Here is a 27,136-nt window from a genome sequence, read left to right on the forward strand (position 1 = left end):
TAGCCGTCACAATAATTAAACCTTTCAAGTCGAAAGCCACTGACTGAGTATACAACGTTTAGATAGAACATAAACTGGAGTAGGTAGCGGCATAGCCTGCGGCTATAGCCTAAACTTCTGCGTGCTACGAGTGAACTTCCTTCCACTGTCTGGTCGTGTGTATCGACTCTGACCGGGCTGCTTCTAATTCGAGACATCAAGCATCTTTGGCAAAGAGAAAGGGTTCCGAAATACCGCCGAGAGGAAGAAGCTTGTTAACGGTTTGATTCCGCATCACCGATCTTGCTGTTGTCAAACAATTAGATTTTCCAGAAGTCAATGCTATTGTGTTTATATATCATATTATTACAATGCTGTTTATTAGAAAGCTCATTTCGTAAATGTACTAATAAAAGGGTATAGCTTGGTACAACCGAAATTTCAAAAACGAGTGAAGTTAAGAATTTTTCAACAACCATATTTGAAAGTAGAGGCAAAAAGATGTATCCATCCAACCAGCGCCATTAATCCCACAACGTCGCTATCGGGAGATATACGGCAATGGTTGAAAATCCCTAACAAAAGTATGATCTTTTGTTTTTGAGCTCTGTTGTTTAGTTTACAATATTTTAATATAATTTTCAAGTATTAGCGTATCAATTGTTTCAACTATTTTTAAGATGTAGTAATAATTTCAAGTTAGATTCACAGTTTTTTTATATAACCTCTTCTATAAAACTTTACACGTGGGAGGGGAACCAACTAAACCTTTATACTGGAAAATTAATAAACAATAAAAAAGAGTGAATGAAAAAAAATTAAGTTAAAATAAGCAATTTTACAAAAAAAGTAAGCTAGTGGTGCATGGCATCGTGCCTTAAGCAAATTGCTAGAACTTTCCGTACCGAAAATATTTTTTTTGAAAAATTTGGAAGAAGAGATTTTTGAAAGTTTTGGAAAAATAAGTTTTTTGAACATTTTTCTGAAAAGTTTGAATTTTTTTTCAAAGCAATCGTGTTGTGTGGCTGTTTTAGAGAAAAAATATCGAAGCGCGTAAACGCCACAGTCTTTCGGGTAGACATTGCTACAGAACCCATGGAAATGTGAACAAAATTTTATTGTCAAATTGCATTTTATTAACATCCCGCAGGGCAAAAAATCGAGAATGAAAAATTTTATATATCTTTACGTTTCAGAGGTTTCTGAACATTTTGTCATACCTTAGAAAAAATGGATGTATGTGTGTGTGTGCGTGTGTGTGTGTGCGGATACAAATTTTTGTCGACGATTTCGGGAACACCGATCAACCGATTTCATTAATTCAAAAAACATTCGATTTGTATTGATAAGGAGACGTGCTGATCAGTTTTTGGCGAAGGCAGGTCTAGCCGTTCCCAAGATACGGGGCAAAAAGTGCCAAAAATGTTAATTCAGTTTTAAAGAAACATTTTCAAAAAACATTTTACTTGTATTAAGAAGATAAAGAATTGATCAAATTTTCATGAAGGCAGGGTTAGCGGTTTCGGAGATCTAATGAAAAAAGTAAAAAAATATGCCATCTGGCGGTCAAAAATGTTCATTAGACATATGCACATCAAATTATCAGATATTTTATAGAGATTTTAACAATAAGTATATATTTTGTTTACATTCCTGTGGGTTCCGTACCAATGTTTATCCATTAGACGGCGACGCGGCGCTTACGCGCTTTGACATTTTGTCAAGGCAGTACCATTGCTTTGAAAAAAGTTCAGAATTTTCAAAATGTCCAAATAAAGAAAACTTTTTTTAAAAAAAAAAAATTTTTTTCAAAAAAATGTAATTTTTTGTCGAATTTATAGGTTCTCAAAAATCTAATTTTTTCGAAGTAAATTTTTTTCAAAAATGTTAATTGTTTCTAAAAAATAATAACTTTTGGTACGGGAAGTTCCAGCAATTTACCTTAAGGAACGATGCCATACGCCCCACTAGTTTACTTTTTGCACTCGATCTCTGAAACTGCTAGACCTACCTTACCAAAAATTTACACGGTACTTCATTTTGTCAATACAATTATAATGTTTTTTGCGATAACTTACCCCACGGGAAGTTAAAAATAGTTATTCCAACTCCGCCGAAGAATATTTCTGACAAAATACTAAATCAAGGTTATAAACAGTGTTATCTCTGTAAAAAGATGCCCATGAAAAATATATTTTGCATTGGTTGAGTAATGTAGATATTGAATTTCGTAGCACTTCGTAGAACCCTTTTAAAATTAAAACAAGACATTAGATAGACCTGTTTGCTCCCTATTTATTTAAAGAAAATTACCTTGTCAAAACATTTTATTTTTAATTTTAAAGAGGATTTATCAAATAATAATTGCATTATTTAATCAATGCGATGCAGTTCAAGTATTAGGTTGAAAAAATTTAAAATCATAATCTTAATATGTATTTTCGAACATAATGAACAAAATAATTTACTCTTACTATTATCTGCTACTCTCAAAAATCTTGCTTTAATAAGTACTTCTGTTTAATTTACCTTAATCAAACCCATTGTATATTGAAATACAATTACTGTAAATGAAGTAAATGCAACTTCTTCTATTTATCGACACATTTTTTATAAATATTGCTCTGGGTACAACATTCATATGGAACTTCGTTGAAAGAATGGCCGTTTATATCGTGGTGACAAAGTCGACCGATTTAAGACGATGCCGGATTACACATCTTTTGCTGTCTACTTTCAAATATCGCTATTTAAAAAATCCTAAGTTTATTTGTTCTTGAGACAATAGTGGTCGTCATTTTTACCCGCAATTTATGCGAATCTTCAAGACCCTACATATATATACTCATACTTTAATATTTCTACTGCTACAAACGGAATGAATTAATATAAATAGCTGATTTATATTTGGTACCGTTTGCATACTTTGTGAAAGTAAAAATTATTTTGATTAATATTTCTTTGATGTTATCACTTTGTGAGCGTCATTCGTTTATGTAAGTGAAGTCCTTAATCAAATGGATGATGAGTATTTGCCGTTAGCGTTTCTTACGATTTCTTAGATCTTTTAATTTCAGATGATCTTTTTAAATATTAATACAACGATGTCTGATTCACCAACCTTCATTAATATCAAAAATTGCAAAACTTGGATTATTCATCATATTTAACAAATTTAAATGATATTTAACTTCCTGTAGGACAAGTTATAGTAATCGCAAAAAAATCGAAAATGAAAATTTTTATACGTATATCTTTACGTTTCAAATCGTTTTGAACATTTTGGCATATCTTAGAAAAAATGGATTTATGTGTGTGTGCATGTGTGTGTGTGTGCGCGTGTATGTGTGTGTGTGCGGATACAAATTTTCGTCGACGATTTCGGGAACAGGGATGAAGCGATTTGAATAATTCAAAAAAACATTTGATTCGTATTGATAAGGAGACGTGCTGATTAGTTTTTGGCGAAGGCAGGTCTAGCCGTTCCGAAGATATGTGGAAAAAAATCCTAAAACGGTAACTCAGTTTTTAAGAGAATGGAGCGTCCGATTTGAGTAATACAAAAAAAATTTACTTGTATTAACAAGATGAGGAACTGATCAAATGTTCATGAAGGCAGGTCTGTAAAAAAAGTAAAAAAAAGGCCATTTGGCGGTCTAAAATGATCATTAGACATATGCACATCAAATTATCAGATATTTTATAGAGATTTTAACAATAAGTATACATTTTGTTTACATTCCTATGGGTTCCTTACAAATGTTTATCCGTTAGACGGCGACGCGGCGCTTACGCGCTTCGATATTTCGTCTCTATGCAATTAAAGCAGTACGATTGCTTTGAAAAAAAAGTTCAGAAGTTCCAAAATATTTCAAAATAAATTTTTCTTAAAAAAGTCTTTTTTTTTCAATAAAAAGAAAATTTTTGTCAAAAATTTATAGTTTCTCAAAAATCTAATTTTTTCAGAGTAATTTTTTTTCCGAAATGTTAATCATTTTTAAAAAAAAATAATTTTTGGTACGAGAAGTTCCAGCATTTTGCCTTAAGGCCATGTAATTATTAATGAATTAGGTGTCAAATCGCGAAACGCGGTTAAGCGTTCTGACTCTTGAAAAATGGATGTGTGTGTGTGTATGTATGTATTGATACAATTTTTCATCCACGTTTTTGGGCGCACGGATTTGAATGGTTCAAAAAACATTCGATTCCTATTGATAGGGAGATGTGCTGATTAGCTTTTGGCAAAGCCAGGTCCAGCCGTTACGGAGATACGGAGCAAAGAGTGCAGAAAATAGAAATCGAGTTTTTGCGTGAACGGAGCATCCGATTTGAATGATCTAAAAAACATTCAATTAGTAATGATTGGGATAAGTGATTATTAGTTTTTGGCAATGGTAGGCTCTGCCATTTCAAAGATACAGAGCTAAATGTGCAAAAAATGGCAGTTTTTGAGAAAACTAAGCGTCCAATTTAAATGATTCAAAGAATTTTCAGCTTGTTTTAACAAAATAATTGATTTTGGAAAAAAAATTGTATCATTTTTAATTTTTTTTAGTTTTTTTTGTATATCGAAAATTTTTCAGATTTTATTTTTAATTCTGACTAAAGTTCTAATATACTTTAAACAAATAATTTTAACTTTGCAATTCAGTTTATATAATTCTTATAAATATTAGACAATGTTACAATATTTATAATAATCTATTTGAAAACATTCAGTATTCCTCGAACATTTCGTTACGGTACTGGAAGTTCCAGCAATTTGCCTTATAGTGCAGTAAACGGAGCGTTTTAGGTCTGAATTTTTTTACTGTGCTCCGAATTGAATGAAATTTTGGAATTAGGTTCATCTTACCCTCAAGTTCAAAAGTGAAAACAATTCGGGTTGCGCCATCACCCCTCGGGGGGATGACACCCCCTCTCAATTGTGTAATTACATTTTTTCAAAATAACGTCGGAAATCGATAGAAGAACTAATTATAAGAAAAAAAATGTCTTTTATAGTTTTTCAAAAAAACTAATATTTTTCAAGTTACTGGCCACTAAAGATTCATATATTTTTGGTGTTTTTCTTCGTTTTTTTGCAAATATCTCCTAAAATATACATTTTAACGAAAATCATGTAATGAACAAAATAATGTCAGTAAAAATCTTAATAAATCGGTATTACATAAAGTGTTCTAGGAAAAATATTAAGAAAGATTTGAAAGAGCAAAGTCGTTTTTCATTTCGTTCAAGATTTAATTGTTGTATTTAAAGCCATCTAGTGTCGAGATTTTACATTTTATGCATTTCGGTGAAATTGGGTTTTATAGTGCTCAACATAAGCTTTAAATGACTGCTGTTACAAGTTTTTTGCATGTAAAATGAGTGAGCTATCAAGCAAATAAGAAGCATATACGAAGTTTTTTTCTTTTAAATCACATAGTTTAATGAGCGCCATTTCCACCAGAATTAAAGTAATACACATTCCACCTAGAATTCACTTCATTATAGACATCTTAATGAATTCTAGCAGATTCACTACTTTAGTACAAACTATTTTCAGAAAACTCACGATTTTATATTTTTATATTTTATTATATATTTTTATATATTTTTTTCTGATAATTAGTTCTTCTATTGATTTCCAACGTTATTTTGAAAAAATGTAATTACTCAATTAAGAAGGGGTGTCATTCCCCAGGGGGGTGATGGCGCAACCCGAATTGTTTTCACTTTTGAACTTGAGGGTAAGATGAACCTAATTCCAAAATTTTATTCAATTCGGAGCACAGTAAAAAAATTCAGAGGTTATACCCTTTTTCCTCTCCGTTTACTGCACTATTAAGGCACGATGCCATACACCCCACTTAGTTATTATATAAATAGTGTCGCGCAACATATTTTTTTCTAATATCAGATTGTACAGTAATTATACAGATATGTCGAAACTATATAAAGCAAAACGTTAATTAAAAGCAATAACATGTATATTTCGGTAAATTATTTTAAAGTTATAATATAAATTTGGAATATCTAATGTGACACAAGTATATTTTTTTCCACGTTTCTCAAGTTGTTCACACTGTAGTAGATTAGATTTTTATGATTGAAATATAATCAATGTAGCATATAACTAATAATTAATATTTATAAATAATACTGAACATCTTCAGAGAGTTATTAAACATGGCAAAGATTTGAAAGCTCTATTGATAAAGTTCTTTGATTATTTTATAAAGCGGATTTTTTTCGTAGTTTTGGTGCAATCATACAGATAGAAAAGTGGTATTTTTGTAAAGGTTGTTTTTAAAATTATGGAGATATAAGTGCAGAAATGCAGTTGATAAGCAAGATTGCTTAGTTTTACGTTTTATTTCTATTCATTAATCAATTCATTTCTAACTGTTTTCATATCAATCCAGAAAAAAATCTATAGCAAAGAAATTTAATAATATAATCTGTTCATAAAATTGAAAGTTTCAGAATTTTTCAAAATTATACTTATTACGTAACTTTGCTTGTAGTTTTTTTTTTATATTTCATAGTCAGCTTTAGTAACACAAATCTGATCCCAACTGACACTTTACTGTTGTGCAATTACTATTAGTGTTGTACAACCAAACCTTTATTCTGCCCTGAAAATCACACTAACGACCAATAAATCTGCGAAGTAACTCCGCCACTGAGCTTTGTAATGATTTGACCTAAATTTAGTGTAGTGCAATATATAACTCGCCACGATAATATCTGTGCGCGATAAATTTGATGCAGACATTCAATATTAAATGATAAGAACAATCGGCCAGCCTTCGCCGTGCGGGAACAATACATAATAATACTGCGGCCAGCGGACCGCCTCTCCGGTTGCGAATTCAACCCCGCGGGTGTATCTTCCGAGGATTCACCCTTTACGAAAGTTAGATACGTGTCACACCAGGCAACATTTCATGAATTCTTCAATTTCTACCTTCAGGGATCAGACCCAGTCGTGCATTGTTCTCTGGTCTGTCGTCAGCCTTATCATATCACATTCTATATGATCATTGTGCGATTCTGTATGTGCACTGAACAATGGGCGCGTCTTAAGAATACTTGATTTACGAAGTGAACACTAAATGAAATTATTGCAATGAGAAATTCTGTGTAATGCTTTGTGATATATAGTTCTTTGTTATGATTTGTAGATTGCGTACAAATTATTAGTAAATCATATTAATTTATTGCTGAAAATCAGCAAGATGAATTGCTTCAAACTTTGTTCTCATGCATTCTTTATTGAATTTTCTGTGGCTTATTATTAATCAAATATTTTTATAAAATTAGATATCAAGAAAACTACGCAAATATTATTCGCAAATATTATAAAATAAGAGAGGTACTTCTACAAAAGTAATTTACTTACATGCGATTTTATTTTATTCACTTTCTAATATAATTCACATTACACTAAAAATATACTTGTCTAATAATTACAGTAATATATTTATAATGGCCAAGGAACTTTTTTATCTTCCTATAACAAATGTTTTGCAATATATTTTCTAAATACTTGTATCAGTAATCTTGTATTGGAAAACATATTTTAAGAATTCTATTACTCGAATAGTACTTTCCATGTATCATGCCATATATTTGTGATAGCAACAAAGCGCATATTTGCTTTAGATTTTTGTAACATTTACAAACCCTATCCTCATTGCCTTTAAAACTGTTAGGCAAAGGAAGGTATAAATGGAATTTGAATAGAATTTTGTTTCAAATTTAAGTTCAATAAGCAAACGTAAAATTTTCTACGGAAACAAAGAAGAACCTACAAAGTTGTTTTGATTCGATAATAGTTCCAAAAATGATTTTTGCTCTTCTGGCGGGGCGAAAATTGACAAACGTCTTTTTAACTTCCCGAAGAAGAAGTTTATTTCTGAATTTCAATGGGAGTTTACGAAATAATAGCTACAATATTTAACTCATGTGAAATACCAATTTTAGGGAAAAAAATGCGTAAAGATTTAATTGTATATAACCATTATGCTGTTTTGTCGAAAGAATGATTAAATATTATTATAGAGGTTATATAAAAAGTTGAATCTAACTTGAAAATAACAACACATTTCACAAAAACCTAAAATAGCGTGTACCTAAAAATTATATTCTAGTATTATAAACTCAATAAGAAAGCTTAAACCTAAAAAATTAACAACGAAATAAAATACTTTTAGTCTACCCTACTCGCATATAAGATTGAAAATTGTAATATAGCGATGCATGTTTTCTAATACATAATATATAAATTATAAAAATTATTTGAGAAATTATAAAATTGAAATTAAAAATAATATATATTTTTGTATAAAATATCTCTTTTTGCAAATTTATCACCTTGTCTCAAAAGTTCGAAGCTTTGAACTATTCTGTTTTATGGAGGCTTGATTGATCCTGGTTTTTGCTATGAATACATCAAAATGTTTTACTAAAGAGAAGTGGTAAATGTAACAAAAGTATTTTATGAACATGATTCACAACGATTGCGTATTAATTAGTTTTCAGGATTTGTTTTCATACCAACCCTGTATATCATATAAACAGCACTCATGATTTTTATTTTTTTGGAAGAAAGTTTATTTTTCTCTTTTTTTGTACACATATACAACCATATTGTATACACATTGTAATCAATATTCATTATATATATTAAAATCATATATGTTATACAAAGTACCTACGGGTAGACAAATATGTACAAAAAGCAACAATGTAAAATGTATTCTAAATATTGCAATAAATACTTTTTGTCTGTTGTCTGTCTGTCGGTCATGATCAAATTTATAATTGTATAATTGTTATAGATTATTTTTATGGTTAAACAAAGAGTGGCATATATCAGTCATCATTCACAAAGTGTATCGACACAAAGCTTTTCCTTCATAGAAAGGGGGATGTTAGATTCTCCAGGGTGTCTGTGTTCCAGTAAGATCTGCAGGCGCCTCACGTTTAGACGTTTCCCACGGGATCACGTAGGTGACCTCACACCACGGCAAGTGCGGCATGATTAAACAGAGCCGCTAGCATTGTAGTCGTTTATGAGATAATATTAAAATATTTTTTATAAATATAATTTACTATATATAATATAATGCCAAGTTTGCAAATCTATAATAAGTTATAGAAATCATTAAAAAAAACAAATAAAAAATTTTGCATTTTTTCACGCTTCAGAGGTTTTTGAACATTCTGGCCTACCTTAGACAAATTGGATGTATGTGTGTGTGCTTTGTGTGTCCGCAATATTTCGTCCACGATTTCGGGCGCACGGATTAGCCGATTTGACATATTCAGAAACATTCGATTTCTTCTGATGATGAGACGTGCTGATTAGTTTTTGGCAAAGACAGGCGCAGCCGTTTCGGAGATACGGAGCGAAGTGTGCAAAAAATAGTAGTTTTTGAGAGAACAAAGCATCTGATTTAAACGATTCAAAAAACCTTTTGCTTGTATTGACGAAACGAATGTATTTGTAGAAAGCAAAAAAATTGTAACTTCGCTAAACTAAAGTTATTGTAATCGTCGCAATGACGGGGAGAAGTGGTGATTAGTTTTTGGCAAAGATAGATCCAGCGGTTTTGGAGAAACAGAGCTAAATGTGCAAAAATGGCAGTTTTTTGAGAGAACTGATATCATTTTTTTCCAATTTTTTTTCAAAAATTTTTTTACGAATTGAATGTTTTTTGGATCATTCGAATCGGATGCTCCGATCTCTCAAAAACTCGTTTTCTATTTTCTGCACTTTTTGCTCCGTATCTCCAAAACGGCTCAACCTGCCTTTGCCAAAAACTAATCAGCACATCTCCCTATCAATAGGAATCGAATGTTTTTTGAACCTTCAAATCGGTTGATCCATGCGCCCAAAAACGTGGATGAAAAATTGTATTTATACATATATACGCACACACACTGTAAAATATTTCAATTTCGATTTTTAGACGATTACAATAACTTACCCTGCGGGAAGTTAACCATTGGATCTTCCTTCTCCCTGGCTGTTTCTTTTTACCCAGTCCATGGGGTAAAAAGGAACAGAAAACAAATGTTAGAAAATTAGTAAAGAAACACATTTTTTCAATAAATAATGAACTGGGAATTTATTGAACATAGTTTACTAGTTGCCTTTTGATACGCGTTATATATTTTGATATAGTTTTAGACAGTATAATTACTTAATGTTGAATTGTGCCCCGTACTACCCTCTGTTAGTAAACACATTATTTGAAATTTTTTTAACAATATTAGAATTTGGGATTGGCCGCTGAATTATTTTTGAAAATACTAAGGTATTGGTGCTCTTACTTGCTTACTATTCTACTATACTGTGCTGTGATGAAATCATAGCCCGGAAATATGTTAGATTAGAATTTGACCACTGTTTTATATTTTTTTACATATAAATGTACTGATTTAAAATATGTAATGATGAAGTATAATTCCCAAGGGTAGACTTATCATTCTATCATTATGTTGTATACATTATAATATTAAAATATTTTTTTTTTAATTGAAAAAATTGAATTAGAATTTAACCTGAAATTTTGATTCTTGAAATTTCTCAATGTGATTAAACACGTTAATTTGCTTTTTTTTTCAATTCAAGGCAAGGCAACAACAAATACATTCGGACAAAAATTAACAGTTCAACTCTGTATTCCATCCACATCGTTTTCTTCTCAATTTTTCACCCATTTCCACCCAGCCCCTTACGGTTGTGGCAGCACAACACGCACACGCCCTGTCGATAATGCGAGGACATAACGTTATCGACCGTGTTGTTATACGACTGCTATCTATGTCCAAACGGACGGTCCATTTGTAATTAAAAGTGCCCCCGAAATGTACTGTTCGACGACACCCCAATTGCCGAAGACGTGATTGATTCGCAACGATGAAATTCCGACGAATTTCACACAGAGCTTTCCTAGTTTAACCATTATATGGAAAAGGCTTGCTTGACCATAGGTAATTATGATTTTGTTATAATAGTGTAATTTATAGTACCTTATATTATAGGTTTGAGCGGGGCTTAAAGATTCGCGGATAAAAAGGTCCCACACCGATCTCAAGAACAAGTAAAAGTAAGAATTTTTTAGCAACAAAATTTGAAAGTTAAAAGAAAAAGATGTATAACCAGCTTTGGAAGATAATCGGAAATGTTTGCAATACGGCAATAACAAAAGCATTTTATTTCGTTGTTAGTTTTTTTGGTGGTGAACAGGATGTATTGTTATTTATAAGATTTAATAGTTTTTTTAAATAATCTCTATAAAAGCTTACATATGAGTAGGGAAAAAGAACAAAATCAACCAAACAATAAAAAGTAACTTACGTTAGAAAAAGCAATTTTACAAGAGAATAATTAAATTATTAGTTATTCCAACTCTGCTTATGAATATCTTACACGAAATACCAGATCAAGGTTATATACAATCTTATCTCTTTAAAAATATACATATGAAATTTATACTTTGCATTTGTTGAATTATTGAATATAATTTTGCAAAATTCCTAATTCCTAAAATTAAATTTAAGATATTGGAACAGTTTGCTCACAGGGCGTTCCATTTTATCCTGCGTAAGGTGACAAATTTTTAAACAACAGCATAAAAACGCTTTTTGACAACGATGAATAATCTGAGAGTTTTACTGATCTTTACTGTTCATAAAGTTGTTTGTTTGCTATATGTTATTAGGGCAAAATCATTTTTCTCTAAGACAAGTTTCATGAACTTACCGATATGTGTAAATAATCAATTTATTCAATTAGTGGGGCGCATGCATCGTGCCTTACGGCAAATTGCTGGAACTTCCCGTACCAAAAATTATTTTTTTTTAAAAAGATTAACATTTTTGAAAAAAATTTACTCTGAAAATTTTTTGACAAACTATAAATTTTTGACAAAAATTTACTTTTTTGAAAAAAAGACTTTTTGAAGAAAAGTGTATTTTGAAATACTTTGGAAATTATGAACTTTTTTTCAAAGCAATCGTACTGCTTTAACTACATAGAGACGAAATATCGAAGCGCATAAGCGCCGCGCCGCCGTCTAACGGATAAGCATTTGTACGGAGCCCATAGGAATGTAAACAAAATTTGTACTTATTGTTAAAATGTCTATAAAATATCTGATAATTTGATGTGCATATGTCTAATGATTATTTTTGACCGCCAGATGGCATTTTTTTTTAGTTTTTTCACTAGATCTCCGAAACCGCTAGACCTGCTTTCATGAAAATTTGATCAGTTCTTCATCTTGTTAATACAAATTATTCAAATCGGACGCTCCGTTCTCCTTAAAACTAAGTTACCGTTTTTGGCATTTTTTGCCCCATATCTTCGGAACGGCTAGACCTGCCTTTGCCAAAAACTAATCAGCACGTCTCCTTATCAATACGAATCAATCGAATTATTCAGTGTTCCCGAAATCGTCGACGAAAATTTGTATCCGCACACACATACACACATGCACACACACACACATATACACCCATTTTTTCTAAGGTATGCCAAAATATTCAGAAACCTCTGAAACGTAAAGATAAATAAAAATTTTAATTTTCGATTTTTTGCGATTACTATAACTTACCCTACGGGAAGTTAATAAATACCTGATAATTTACAGATGTATATATTCATAACAAATAACACATAATGCCAAACACATTTTGCCAAAATGCCACTTAAATCTAGTAGAATTTGGAATTGGGTACAGTTTCATTTTGTTTATGATGTTATGATCTTTAATTTATAAGTTTTATTATGCTTTCGTATTTAACGTTAATTAAAAAAATTAAATATATAAAAAGGTCAAACTTTCAATGTTTTAGCAAATTATCATTATTCTTTTTAAGTTTTGTAACTTTTATTTCCAAATTTTACATACCATTTTACATACCAATAAAATTACGCAAATGGATTTTAATCCCTTTGAAAGTAAAAAGGCATAAGCATAATTGAGACGGATAGCAAAATGACCGTGGCAAGGCTATAAAATTTATTCGGGGTATACATTTCGATAAAACACTATAACGCTTCTGTATGAAAATGCAGAATAGGGTAAGGCGGAGCACAAATGTCCAATTTGGCTTTAACCAAAATAATAACAGGACAACAAATTCCACATATCAAACAAACAACTATCGAACTATGTTCAGTAAAACTCGCAGCTAATTCATCATTGTGGATTTTTTTCAAAATTCAATCGATAGCGACGTAGCTTGATATGAGGCAGTGGCTGATCACTCATTATTTTCCCTTTGCTTTCAAATATTTTTGTTAAAAAAAATCCTAACTTTACTTTTTGAGAGTTGTTGAATCCTTATACAATCTGATGATCATACCTCAAATATCATTATTTATACGAGGTACTAGAATTTGCAAATCTTTACTATATAAACTGCTTCTGACATCAATTTAAAAGTTTAATATCCCGGCTGGATATTATGAATAACATTTCCAATTTCAATATTTCTCAATAGATGGGAAATCATAACTTATTAAACACGGTATTATTACCCGCGGTGAAAGGTGAGAGAGCCGCGTTACACAGCTCGGCATCCCTGCAATGGCATGTTTATCATAAGATCTATTAACAGGCGATAGGTGAGTATCATCAGCGCATTGAAGTTCAGTCGGTAGCGAATTTTCTAAACGCGACGCTCCCACGGGCCCGAGATATCCGAGCAAGCGGCTGGTCCGTTCTGGTCGACCGATGTCGAGTCCTGGGTCTTGACCCTTTACCTGCGTTCGGTGTCTCCCGAGCCGCGGGTATATTTTATCACCTGATTCGCGCTTCTTGCACGCCGCGCCAAACTAAGATGCGTCACGACCTTCTGTTATGATTAAACGCCATCTCGACAACAATGTTTCCCGACAAGATTGGACTACGTTGCGAAAAAGCGACGGGCGCCGCATGATCGCTTCGGCTCACGGATAAAAGTTCAAGTTCAACGATTTGTCACAGAGGAAACGAATAACTAAAGGTCTAGAGGTTGAGTTCTATAAACGATGCACATTAATATTTGAGCCGTAATCTTGAAATATAAATATATTTTTGGATGTAAATATAACATGGGAATTATGTTTGAAATTTTGATAGATGTTTCGGACACATAAGAATGATGAAGAAGAAACGTTATATTCAAAGAAGTGGACCAGAAATAGGATCTTTTGGATTGAACGTAGGTGTAAAATTTTCATCTAAGGCAAATACCTAAGGCAAATACAAAGGATTACATCATTTCTTCAGATACATTATATGAGCAGATGTTTTTTTTTGTTCTAATACTCACTATTAGATTTTTATGTAAATTGTTGTAATTTGGTACTTCAGGTTTCAGAGAAACAGTGTTGTTTAGTATTGGTCAAAGTAATAATTAAGTTTGGTAGCTGTTTGTCGACGTTTTTTTAGAAATAAATATAAAGCACATCTGTTAGCAAAATATGAAGAAATATTGTTGTTTTTGATAGTCCCGGGTTTGCTGGTTCAATTCTCGCTACCGCCAAAGCCCGACATCATCGGCAGTTATGTTGTTAAATTTCCACTTGAGGTTATAGATCTGAAATGAAGCCTCAAGTAAAAATTGCCTCTCGAGGGTATAACTGCATATATGTAAGTAAAATGTAATCACAAACTTGGGGTATAGTTAATTAGCCACAATTGGATTGGACAACTATTGGATAGCCCTCCATTCACAAAAAATCTATATAATAAAGTTGAAACAACCACTGTGTGTCCTAGTATTACAGATTGTCTTTAAAAGTATAAAAAATGATATAGATCGTAAGCGGGTACTTGAGCTTAAAAATTTATTTTGAATATAAGAATATTCTATACAATTAATCTTTTGTGCCGTGCACCGTTTTGGACGATATCTACCAATACGATGCCAATTTTGAACGAAAATGTACATGCAGAAAGATATTTTACAGTATAATTTTACAACCAAGTAAATGAGTACAGTGCAACAAGTTTTATATGAACTTGTCATAAAAATAATAAAACTTATTTACTTTGCGATGGGAAAGTTGATGTGAACTAAACCGATTCGGAAAATTTGAAAATCGCACTAATGATATCAGTTGGAAACCGTGCTGATTAGTTTTTGGTAAAGATCGATTGGGCCATTTCTAAATGAATGATTGTTGAAAAAATAATTGGCACGCCCATTTATAGAAAGTTTGAATTATTTATCGTGCACCTTGTTGCATTTATGAGGTTTCTATTATTTTGTATGTGATTTAATAGAAAACAACAAGAGAATACGTATTCTTGAAAATATGCGGTGAAATTATTTCATTGTTTGTAATCGCTAAGCAAACTATCATGTCTTCCCTGATGGAGAGATCACCGATTTAGACATATACGATAAAGCCTGAGACAAGGCAGCCGAATGCAAAAACTTAAGTTTTATTATTTACTTACCTAAACTATTATTATCATTATAACTTTAATTTTGAACAGAAATCAGAACTTGATCTGTAAACTGATGGGCTGATTTGACCTAATACAATTTGGTTCTTCAAATGCCATTCCAACCAGCTATCCCATCTCTGTGTGATGTGTTATTGTTAACTTTCCGAAGGAGAAGTTTATGTTTTCATCAAAAAATCCGAATTGCTAATTTTATGTTTTCTCGACGTTTCAAGTCATTCTGAATCGAATGAGACCAAATTTGGAAAAAGTATGTGTGTGTGTGTGAACACATTTTTTGCCGTAAATCGACGTTTTCTCGAAAACGACTGGGCCGATTTCAAAAATTTAAAAGCCATTCGATGTATCTCGGCGAGAACTATTGTCTGTCAGTTTTGTGCGACGATCGGCCAAGCCGTTTCTTTATGAAAAAAAGTGAAAAATTTTTCGTCTACATTTTAGCCCGCAATTCTGAATCGATTTTGAAAATTCAAAAACCGTTCGAAAGATATTGGTTGGGAATCGTGCTGATTAGTTTTTGGTGGAGATCGGTCCGGCCGTTTTCTTGTAATAAAGTTTTTTTAAAAAAAAATCGACGATTTTTATGATTATTTTTTTGACGGTAGATGCCATAGTCTTCTAGAATCTAGATCATACTAAAATATTACATCCCTACGACAACTCGTTTAGCTTTAAAAATTCGTCAAAGTTTGCAAAAATTAGTATGGTCTTTTTGGCATTTGTCAAAATTAGAACTTTCATCGACGTTTGCTCAAAAACGCCTGAACCGATTTCAGATATTTAAAAAGCATTTGATGTACCTCGATGAGGATTATCGTTTCTCAGTTTTGTGCGACGATCGGCCGAACCGTCTCTTAGTAATTTGGAAAAATGTGAAAAACCTTTCGTCCACATTTAAGCTCATTCTACCGAATCGATTTTGAAAAATCAAAAATTGTTCGAAAGATATTAGTTGGGAATAATACTGATTAGTTTTAGGTGAAAATCTACCGAGCCGTTTTCTTGTAATTAACTGTTGAAAAAAAATTTAAGCCGATTTTTATGGATATTTTTTAGCGATATATACCATGTTTTTATAGAACTTACTGAAATATTACGGCCTTACGACAAATAGTTTGATTTTAAAAATTCATCAAAGTTTGAGAAAATAAGTAGTTCTTTTGACATTTGTTAAAATTAAAATTAGACTATTTACTTGGTATAATGGAGTACTTGGTCTTGAACATAATAAACCGTTAAAGTCCTGGAAACTGGTTCAATTATAAAAATGATTGATTTTTGAAAATTTGCTTTTAGAAAATACTCCGAGTCAAAGTGTTCGTTCGTTTTCAATTATGTGTAATAAATCCACTCGGAATACTTTTAATCACTCATAAATTAATTTATTTTTTATTGATTAAGTCAATTATTTAAACATATCGGGAAGTTCATGTAACTTGCCTGAAGGCTAAATACCAAACCAACTAGTTTTCAATTTTTATAATAGGTCAAATATTTATTGATGCAACCATGCTGGTTCAGAGATACTTTCATTTGAAAAAATGTTGCAATCAATATTTCCAAGTGAGAACCATTGTCACAACTTTACAACAGGCTGCTCGAAGAGGGATTGAACCCGGAAGCTCTGATTCAGGTCCAGTGGTTCTAGGCCCTCACCTGCGATCAAGCTTATCTAAACTATTACAACTTACTACTTTTAAATCTTTATTTATCGTGTTTTATTGTGTTTAACCATACTTTTCCAACACAATTAACTATTTCAATGTGGTAAGATATTCATATATGCATATAATTGCAATAAAATCAATATTGCGGAAAGCGCATACTGCCCAGATGATGAATAACATGACAATATTTCTTCGGTTTATAATCAAGAAGCAAGTAGCGTTCTATCGAACTGCGTACATGACTCACGCTACTCGATGGCCGCTGATGGAGTCACGTTCGTTTGATATGTGGATGCTGCCGGTAATGCTGGCTACATGTTCAATTACCTTCGAACATATTAATTTTTCATCGATACAAACAAGTCAAAGATTTTAATTCAATCAAAAGTCATGAAGATTTTCTAGTAACAGTAAAAATTTCTAACTATTGAAAAATAATTTACTCTCTTTTACCCCTTTGCGCTTTTGCTGTGAATTATCGTAATCTCAAACAAACTTTATCACCTGACTGTTCAGCAAATTCATAGCATTTACTACAAACTTATATGAAGAAAGGACATAGCGGACATAGCATAGATCTTGTACGCATGTATTATAAGGTCTATAAAAAGGAGCATAGCGTTGTTATGGCAACGGTCTATTTTATCCGTGAATTGGCGCCTAAATAACATCATATGAGGGAGATAGGGAATTGTTGCCATAGTTTTTTAAAATTATATACCTTGAGAACCAAAATAATGTATATAAAATTTAAAGTTAGTCGATAATAATAATGCAAACAAAAATTGCATAATATATCAATATAATATCATCTGTCAAAAATGACGGACCTGCACAATTCTATTTACTGCGTCGGTTTGCGGGACAGTAGCTATGACTAATTTGTGCAGGACGGTCTACATGTACAATCGAGCTTTATTCTATCAAAAGCTCTTAAGCTGCACTACATCTAAAAATTATTGCTGTAACTACTAATTACTCATTAATTTTGAATGAGTTTAATCAAATTTATTATGCTTAATTAGGTATTATTTATTTATTATTAATTATTATGCTTAATTAGGCTAAATTAGTATTATAATCATTATATAATTATATTAGCATTAAATTAACAAAACATATTTGTGAAAGCCAAATTTTAACTGGTATCGAGTATTTTTTTAATTTGGCATTCGATCGTTTTTTAAAATTGCACATGTTTGGAATTATTTTATTAAACAAATTTACTACTGATGGTGAGATGTGCTGATTAGTTCTTGACAAAGACAGGTCCAGCCATTTTGGACATACAGGGAAAAGAGTGAAAACAGAAATCGAGTTTTTGAGAGCACATAGCATGCGGTTGCAATGATTCAAAAAACATTCAATTTGTAATGATAGGGATAAGTAGAGATTAATTTGTGGCAAAGGTCCATCCCTTCATTATTTCATTGGTTTTCATAATTCTCAACAAATTTTTCAGCTAAAATTTAAAATCTCACTTATATACATAAAATAAATAACTATATTTTGCAAGTATTTGATTGTGAACCTTAAAATGGTAGAATATTATTAGATCTTTTAAGTAGTTTTATTAAGTACCACCAAATGAACGCAAATGTCTGTTCCTTAGCACCGGGCACTAACAACTTACCGCTGGACAGTAAATATATTGATATTTCTTGTGAGAATTGACGTAATTTATTCTAATGAAAAGCTTATGGTGATCGCTCTAGCTGAGAGCATCGGTGGCCCAGCCAAAATGGTGGATGAATAGTATTTCTTTTTTGCAATATCTAAGAATATTTGTCAAACACACATGTGCAGACATTCCAGAGTATGGAGATGGCTACATATGTGTTCAATGCAGGTAATTTGAAATGTCCGGTACTAGGTGCAACTCTTTAAAATCATATTTTTTGTTACCAAAGTTTGATTGATATTATTAATTATTTTTAAGCAAAGGTTGCATTTTTGTTAATTTAGTTTGATTTCTACTTTTGTTATCTAACATAAGTCATAATTTATTAAACATTTTGTAATATATTTATTGATTTATTTATAAATAATCTTAAGTGTCCGCCACTAGGGGAATTTCCCCTATATTTGAACACATATAAATATTCTACGAATATTTCAATTTGCCTTAAGGCACGATGCCATACACCACAATTTATTATTTTAAATACACAATTGATAGAGTATATCATGCTTGTAGATTTGTATTCAATATCTCAGTTCACCATTATACCACTAATCCCAGGTGTGAGTATGCACGCGCACCTATTGAATCACTAGAACTTAATTACATTCTCATGAAATATGAAGATAAAAATCTAATCGCTACCTAAGCATCTATCATTACTGCAAAATAATACCAAACGGTGCTAATCTTAAGAAGCTGCTTGATGATTATCATAAAAACACTACGGCAGTTAAATCCGAACATATTATAATAGCACGTATTCGTGTAGAAAAGCTTTCGTATCAATCACGAAGAAATCGCTGACGATTCCGCAATCGAATGATTAAAGGACACGGTTTTGAGTATTAATGCAGAAGGAATGAATGATTGAAACAAAGAAGGCGCCGCCCGTGATTTCTACCGATCAAAGTTCTACCGCCCTTGATAACACGGAACGTTATTCCAACCGGACGAAATGATATCGCATCGGTAATTCGACACGTTTCGTATTGGCTACCATTACTTCACTTCGCACATTTGACGTCATGAGGAAGGATTGCTTACTGTCTATTACTACTGCTGAATTAACACTTCGATGTGATTCCTAGAAAATTACTGAGCAGTTGATAAAAATGTATGCATAAGTTGAAAGATCGATGTGCTAGGAATAAATGTGCAGGTATATATTTATATGTAATTGGTCATAGACCGAAGTTGGCAGTGATGTACTGACAGGTAGAATTATCTTTCTTTGATTTCTGATTGTAGCGATATATATGCTCTATTATGGCTTTCAATTAAAAGAATCAACATCTTTATTGACTTAGTAGTTTAAAAATGCAATTTGTGAATAGCACTGAAATTTTATTTTATTTTGTAATCAAGCTTATTTGGACCTACGGTATAGAGCTTTGGGATTGCACCAGTATGTCCAATATTGTTTTAATGCAACGTAGCCAATCCAAGATCTTAAGGCAAATCACCGACGTGCCTTGTTATGTCAGTAATGGAACTATCCACAAAACACTTCAATATTCTTTTTATTAGGGATGTAATTAGTAGCAGAAGTTTAAACCATTTCTAGAAAACCATCCTAGTCATCTAATAGCACTTCTACTTGCGACTCCGTCGACTAGAAGGTTGATGAGAAAACTTTCTTCAGAGTTGACATAAAGTTGTGAAATAGTCACTGGAACAGTTCCACTATGATTATTTATTTTAAATTATTTTTTACATTTATTTCAATTATTATTACAATGATTTAAAATTATTATTATTTTTATATTGTTTCAAGCCTGTTTAATTATGATGACGTAATTATGAGTTTGCAAATAATCAGCGAATATATAATAATTTTAGGAGACTAAATGTGTGTGGAATTCTGTCTTAAGAAAGTAGCATAGGCATAATTTCATAATTTATTCAATAATAATTAACATGTAGCATCTTTCATAATTATGACGATAGAATTTTGAAATATTGGTGCATCCCGTTATTTCAAACATTCTTGAATGTTTACATTGTAACTTTCATAATAATTTAAGTTTCCATTTCCATCAAGACCATGAACTCGGCCAAGTTGATCTATATTGAATATTCAAAATCCGCTGAGAATTTTTTTTTCTGAAAACGTAGGCAAAAATTTTGGCACTTTTTTGTAATCAACGCGAGCCTTTCTGGAATTTCATCTGACGGCTTGTAAATGTTTAAAATCGATGCAATCGTTTTTGAAAAGATATCGGTGAAAAGTAAAAATTTAAATATCATACATATACAAACACGCACTTTTTCCAATTTTAGTGTCAAACGAACTAAAATAGCTTGAAACATCGATAAAACGTATAATTAGCAGAACAATTTTTTTGGCAAAAGCACAATTTTCTTGTTCGGGAAGTTAATAAACTACTAATCATAGCCAATAAACCTTTTGTTCACACTTAATTGTTACTTTTCTCTCTATTATTATTCATTCAAATTTGATAAGTTTAGCATGCCAAAATAAACATATTAAAAAGTTAATTACGCTGAATTGTTGAAATGATTAAATGAATTTATATTAAATAGATATAATTTACAATTAAAATTTAACAGTGTTTCGTTTAATGGTTTCAAATTCATCATGCATTGATGTGCGCTATGGCATTTATCAAGATAATACAGTAATTTATTCAGAATTTGTAATTGATGGAAAAATAGTCGAATAAGCAGAACAAAAGAAACATTTTAAAATGCTGCAAGCTGATTTGGCACATCTAATGATATCACCTATTGACCAGAAATGTTATCTCCTAAATCAATGGTTTTGTTTCTGTGGGATAGAACTACATACGTTACGTACCTACTGTACACCACGTTTTCCGGAAGTACAAACATACTCAAAACGAAGAAGAATTTGCTACCAAAAATTGTATTTCCCATTAACACAACAAGTAAATGATGAAAATATTAGTTAATATTTACAAAATATCAGTTAATAAACACAAATTCAAAATATAGAATATTATAGATCACAAACCACAAACCTTAACTACTATTATGTAACAAAGTAGCTTTTTATTCTAAAATTTTATTTTATATTAACTATATATCGAAGCACTAAATAACAAAAAAAAAGCCATAAGAAGTAAAATAATGCAAAGTTTCAACCATTTAACTAGAAAGTGAACTTGACAGCCATTACAGCTGTCAACTTCATCACTAATAATAAAGTTATCGTTACTCGAGTAAGTGCCATAAGAAGTCGATTTGATCAGCTAATACAATTGTTGCATTTTTTATCAGAACTCGTACTTTGACTTTCTGTACGTGACCACAGACCACTGGACACAAAGGAAATGAATAGTAGCTACGTAAATACGCAGTGCCACGTGCCCAATCACAACTGTGGTAAAGTTTTTGTTCTCTACGTCTTTAAGTGATTGTCCATCTTGCAAACTTTGCTCTATGTTCGATTTGTGTTCAAGAACAATCGCACAGAAAAAAGTTGGTTGATATAGTCAATCGTCGCGCAATAATATGTATATAAAAACAGTTTGTATCTTGTTATAGGCACACACACATAGACGCTACATTTATTTATAGTGGAGCTAGGGGCATTTTGTAATAGATTTTAAATTCATGTATCTGATTATATTTCTACAAAATAAAGATGCATAGTTGCTGTAACTATTCCTCTACCAAATCAAGTAAAAAACTAGTTGTGTATGGCATCGTGCCTTAAGCCCAATGGCTGGAACATCCCGTACCGTAACGAAATAGGTTCGAGAAATATTAAATGTTTTCATATAGATTATTAAAAATACTAAAGTTCTGTAACATTGTATAATATTTATAAGAGTTATATACACTGAATTACATAGTTAAAATTATTTATTTAAAGTGTATAAGTGAGCTTTAGAACTTTAGCCACAATTAAAATTAAAATCTGAATTATTTTCGATATACCAAACTTTGTTGAGAAAAAAAATTGGAAAAAAAATTAAATCATATGCTTAGTTCTCTCAAAAACTCCTATTTTTTGCATAGTTAGCTCGGTATCTCCAAAACGGCTGGACCTGCCTTTGCCAAAAACTAATCAACACATCTCCCTATCAATAGTAATCGAATATTTTATCAATAGGAAACCATTCAAATCGGTTGATCCATGCGCCTGAAAACGTGGACGAAAAATTATATCCATACATCCATACACACACAAATGCATTTTTCTGAGGTATGCCAAAATGTTCAAAGACCTTCAAAAAGTGAATAAATGTAAAAAATTTCAATTTCTTTAATTTTTGGACGATTACAATAACTTACCCTACGGGAAGTTAATAATTTCAAAACTCTAGTTCATATTTTTTACAATTAATCAATTTCTAGAAAAAAATGCAGTCTTACAACTGACCCCATGTTTGGGGCTAATTGTAACATCTAACGAATCAAGTAGTAACGACAAAAAGAAACGATAATAATGCCTCTTATAATTTGTTCTTTACTCACTTTTAAGAAAAGTGAATTTTAGTATGAATTGTTTTTAAGTACTTTTTTATTTTTATTGGCCTCGCTTAGCATTTAGCTACCTACGTCATTTTTTATATTCTACATTATATTTCTTTGAATGCATTTTCTTACATATCTTTTTATGCAATTTCAAATCAACAATACAAATTCTAATTAATTTTGACTCAACATTTCAAATTCTAACTCAATGCATTATTTACTTCTTCTATTAATTCGTTTTCACATTATCTTAATTTTTCTTTCTTCTGAATCCATCTTTTCTTCTTTTTTTAAATAATACTATTGCGATATTTTCTAATTCTGTCGAAATTTTTCCTTTATACTGGTTTTATTTCAACTAATCTTAGGCGTGATTTTATTAAATTATTCAAGATTTTAATTAATACAATTTATCAATCACGAAAATTGTTACACATTATCAAAGGATGCTAAATTTAAACTTTATCAAAACAAGCAAAAAACATACATTTCTACATTTTTTTTATTTATTTTACATGGCTGTGGATCTTGCAATCATTACGCCAGTTATAATTTTACATTTTTGTGTAAACATTTCTACAATTGATGAATTTGCTTTTTCTACAATGATGAACTAACTGGGAGTTTTACTGAACGTAGCCATGTAGTTGTTTGTTTGATACTAGTTATTTGTTGTGATATTAATTATATTATGGTTTTGTGTCCCGCGCTACCCTATTTGTATTAAATATTGAAAAAATCTAATAACTAAAAATTACTAAATTACTTCTTGGTTCATATTATAAACGAAGGAAATTTCACGTTATTAAAATAACGTTATTAGTGAATCTTATTCTTTGATATTGAATACAAATCTACTTGAAGTGTTTTAGATATAGGAAGGATTTAAACCTTAACTTTCACCCTGCGTCGATAATATTGTAATCAAAAACAAAAATAAAAGTTATAATAACGAAACAACAGAACGGAAAATAAAAGTAGTTCGTTATTTGCTAAAAATTAAAAAAATTAAATATGAATTATGTAAACAATATTGCAACATTTTGATATCAGGCTATATGTAGCGATTTAAACTTAAAATCTTATAGTTGCAAGACCGTGGCTGTTATCACAGCACCACAAATGCCCCCTGAAAACGGATATCATTACTGCTTTATATAGGGCTGTACAAAGATTAGTGATTTCGATCTCTGTGGATTCCAGAGACAAGATTGTGCTTCTGACCAATAAAAACTACATGGATATTAATTTTGTAAAATTCAGCTTGTTATCTACATTCATTTATTTTTATTTATTTATTTATTCATAAGCAAGCCGTAATCAATAATAATAGATATTATTTCAGGCTCTTGTCATGCTTATTCATAGTTAATATTAAAAGAATAGTAATTTTATAATAATCAAAGTAGCTGCACGAATTTCGCTTCTGAAAAAAAAGAGCTGAAAAAAAGCATTCGAACATTAAATACAATGTTCATCATCAAGTTCATCATATTAAAGTCTATTTGACCACCAGTCAAGCTCAAAATTCTTGCACAAGGTTGAAAGTTATACTCATTTAAAACCGTAAAAAATTTAAATTAATAAAATAGCAAGAAAAAAAAAATGGTTGTACAGGCGATCAAATAGTCAGACTACATAGATACAGGATAAGGATTATGCAAGAAAATAGTTATTGAATTCAAATTGAGAAAATTCAGTAATGTCATAAAAAGCTATGTCTTTAAAAAGTTTAACTAGGGAAGCATGAAATTTTTTGCTGTCTAAGTTTCGGATATTGAGTGTAAGTTTATTCATAAGCTGAATACCTAGACCGTCGATCGTATTGAAAGAACTGGCTAATTTATATGTACGCGCCCTAATAGGTTTGTGTCTAGTGTTGTAATTTGAGGACGAAGCCATATCAAAAAGTTTCGAATTGTTTTTGATGAAAGTTAATGTTACCAGCAGAAAAATGCATGGGACAGTTAGAATATTATATTTTTTAAATATGGGTCTGCAGGAGGCTTTACTGGGCAAGGAAAAAAATATTCGAATAGCTCTTTTCTGAAGCTTAAATATTTTAATTAGTTCGGATGAAAAACCCCAGAATTGAATGCCGTATGAAATGTGAGAATAAAAGTTGCTATAATAAACTGAAAGTAAGCAATTTAAACCAAGTTTGGGTTTTAGGGTGCGCAACATGAAACATGTTCTAGATAAAGTTGGTGATAGAGAGATAGAGATATGATCAGACCACTTTAAATTATTATTAATATGGATACCAAGAAACTTTGATACTTGCGAAAAATTATATGCTGAATTATTGATGGTTAAAGAAGTAATATTATTGGACAAACGATTTTTTGTACAAAAAGATATGATTTGGGTCTTATCATTATTGAGAACTAGATTATTTTCACAAAACCATTTCGTTATTTCTGACATAACCACGCTTAATTTATGTTGTAGTTCATTAAGAGATTTGGCCTTGATGATAACGCTGGTATCATCCGCAAAAAGAATAAAATCACAAAGATTTGTACAATGAGGTAAATCATTAATATATATGAGAAATAAGAGAGGCCCTAATATTGATCCTTGGGGCACGCCCAATGTACTTGTCAATTTATCCGAAATTATTTGCTCGTGATCATTATTTAAGTAAACGCTTTGTGTTCGATTAGACAGGTAAGATTCAAATAGTTTGAGCGAACGTCCGCGAATACCACAATTTTCTAATTTGTCAAGAAGTCTTTGATGAGAAATACTATCGAAAGCTTTGGACAGATCGCAAAATATCGCAGTACAATATGTGGCTTCTTCGAAGGAGTCAATGATGTTATGAACTAAATTATAAATTGAGTGGGAAGTAGAATGGTTCTTTCGGAAACCATGCTGATTCTTGAACAAAATATTATATTTATTGAGAAAAGACGTTAACCTAGTATGCAAGATTTTTTCAATTATTTTATCGAAAGAGTTCAAGAGGGAAATGGGACGGTAATTATTTATATCATCTTTATTATTTTTCTTATGAAGTGGAAAAATCTTTGAATGCTTGAGGTGGGATGGAAATATTCCTTCATCGAAGCATTTATTTAAACATAACATAAATTTATCTATGAAAAAGGGATAGAATTCTTTAAGAATAAGACTAGGTATCTGATCCGGACCCGCTGAACTAGTAACTTTTATCGATAGAAAGGTTTGCTTTAGTTCTTCTAAATTTACAGGATAAAGAACGAATGTAGAATTATTTCGCGCGGATAAAGATTTAGTCGAACTAGTGGTGATCGAGTTGATTGCGCTTGTTAATTTAGATGCTGCGGTGACAAAAAAGTGATTAAATTTATTAGATATGACTACCTTATCAATAATCTTGTTGTCGTTAATTGTAAGACAATCAATCTGTGAAGATTGAGTTTTCGTGTTGATTTCCGAGTTAATTAAGGACCAAATTGTTTTCTGTTTATTTGCTGAATTAAAAATCAAGTTTTCGTTGAATTTGATCTTCGCTAATTTGATTAGATCATTTAAAGTTGCCCTATATTTCAAAAAATAAATTATAAAAGCCATGTTATTATTATGTACCGATAATCTCTCAAGAAATGCTAATCTTTTAAGTGAAATTCTCAACCCTTTAGTTAGCCAAGGAGTTGAAGTATTATTTTTCGGGCAAACGGTTTTCTTAATGAGAGGAAAAGCTTGATTGAAGTTGAATAAAAATGTGGAAATAAAGTTGTTTAATATTATGCCTCGATGGTCTGAAAGAGTGGTATTTATAACACGCGAATCAAAGTCTTTTAAATTGGTGAAGAAATTATCAATGCAAGAAGAAGATTGATGCGAAAAACGAGTAGGTTCGTGTATAGTACGAGTTAAACCAAAAGACTGCATAT

Source organism: Ctenocephalides felis, unplaced genomic scaffold, assembly GCF_003426905.1.
Source record: "Ctenocephalides felis isolate EL2017-DRISC unplaced genomic scaffold, ASM342690v1 CF-g0.4_SCAFFOLD_01170, whole genome shotgun sequence".
Taxonomy (NCBI): Eukaryota; Metazoa; Arthropoda; class Insecta; order Siphonaptera; family Pulicidae; genus Ctenocephalides; species Ctenocephalides felis.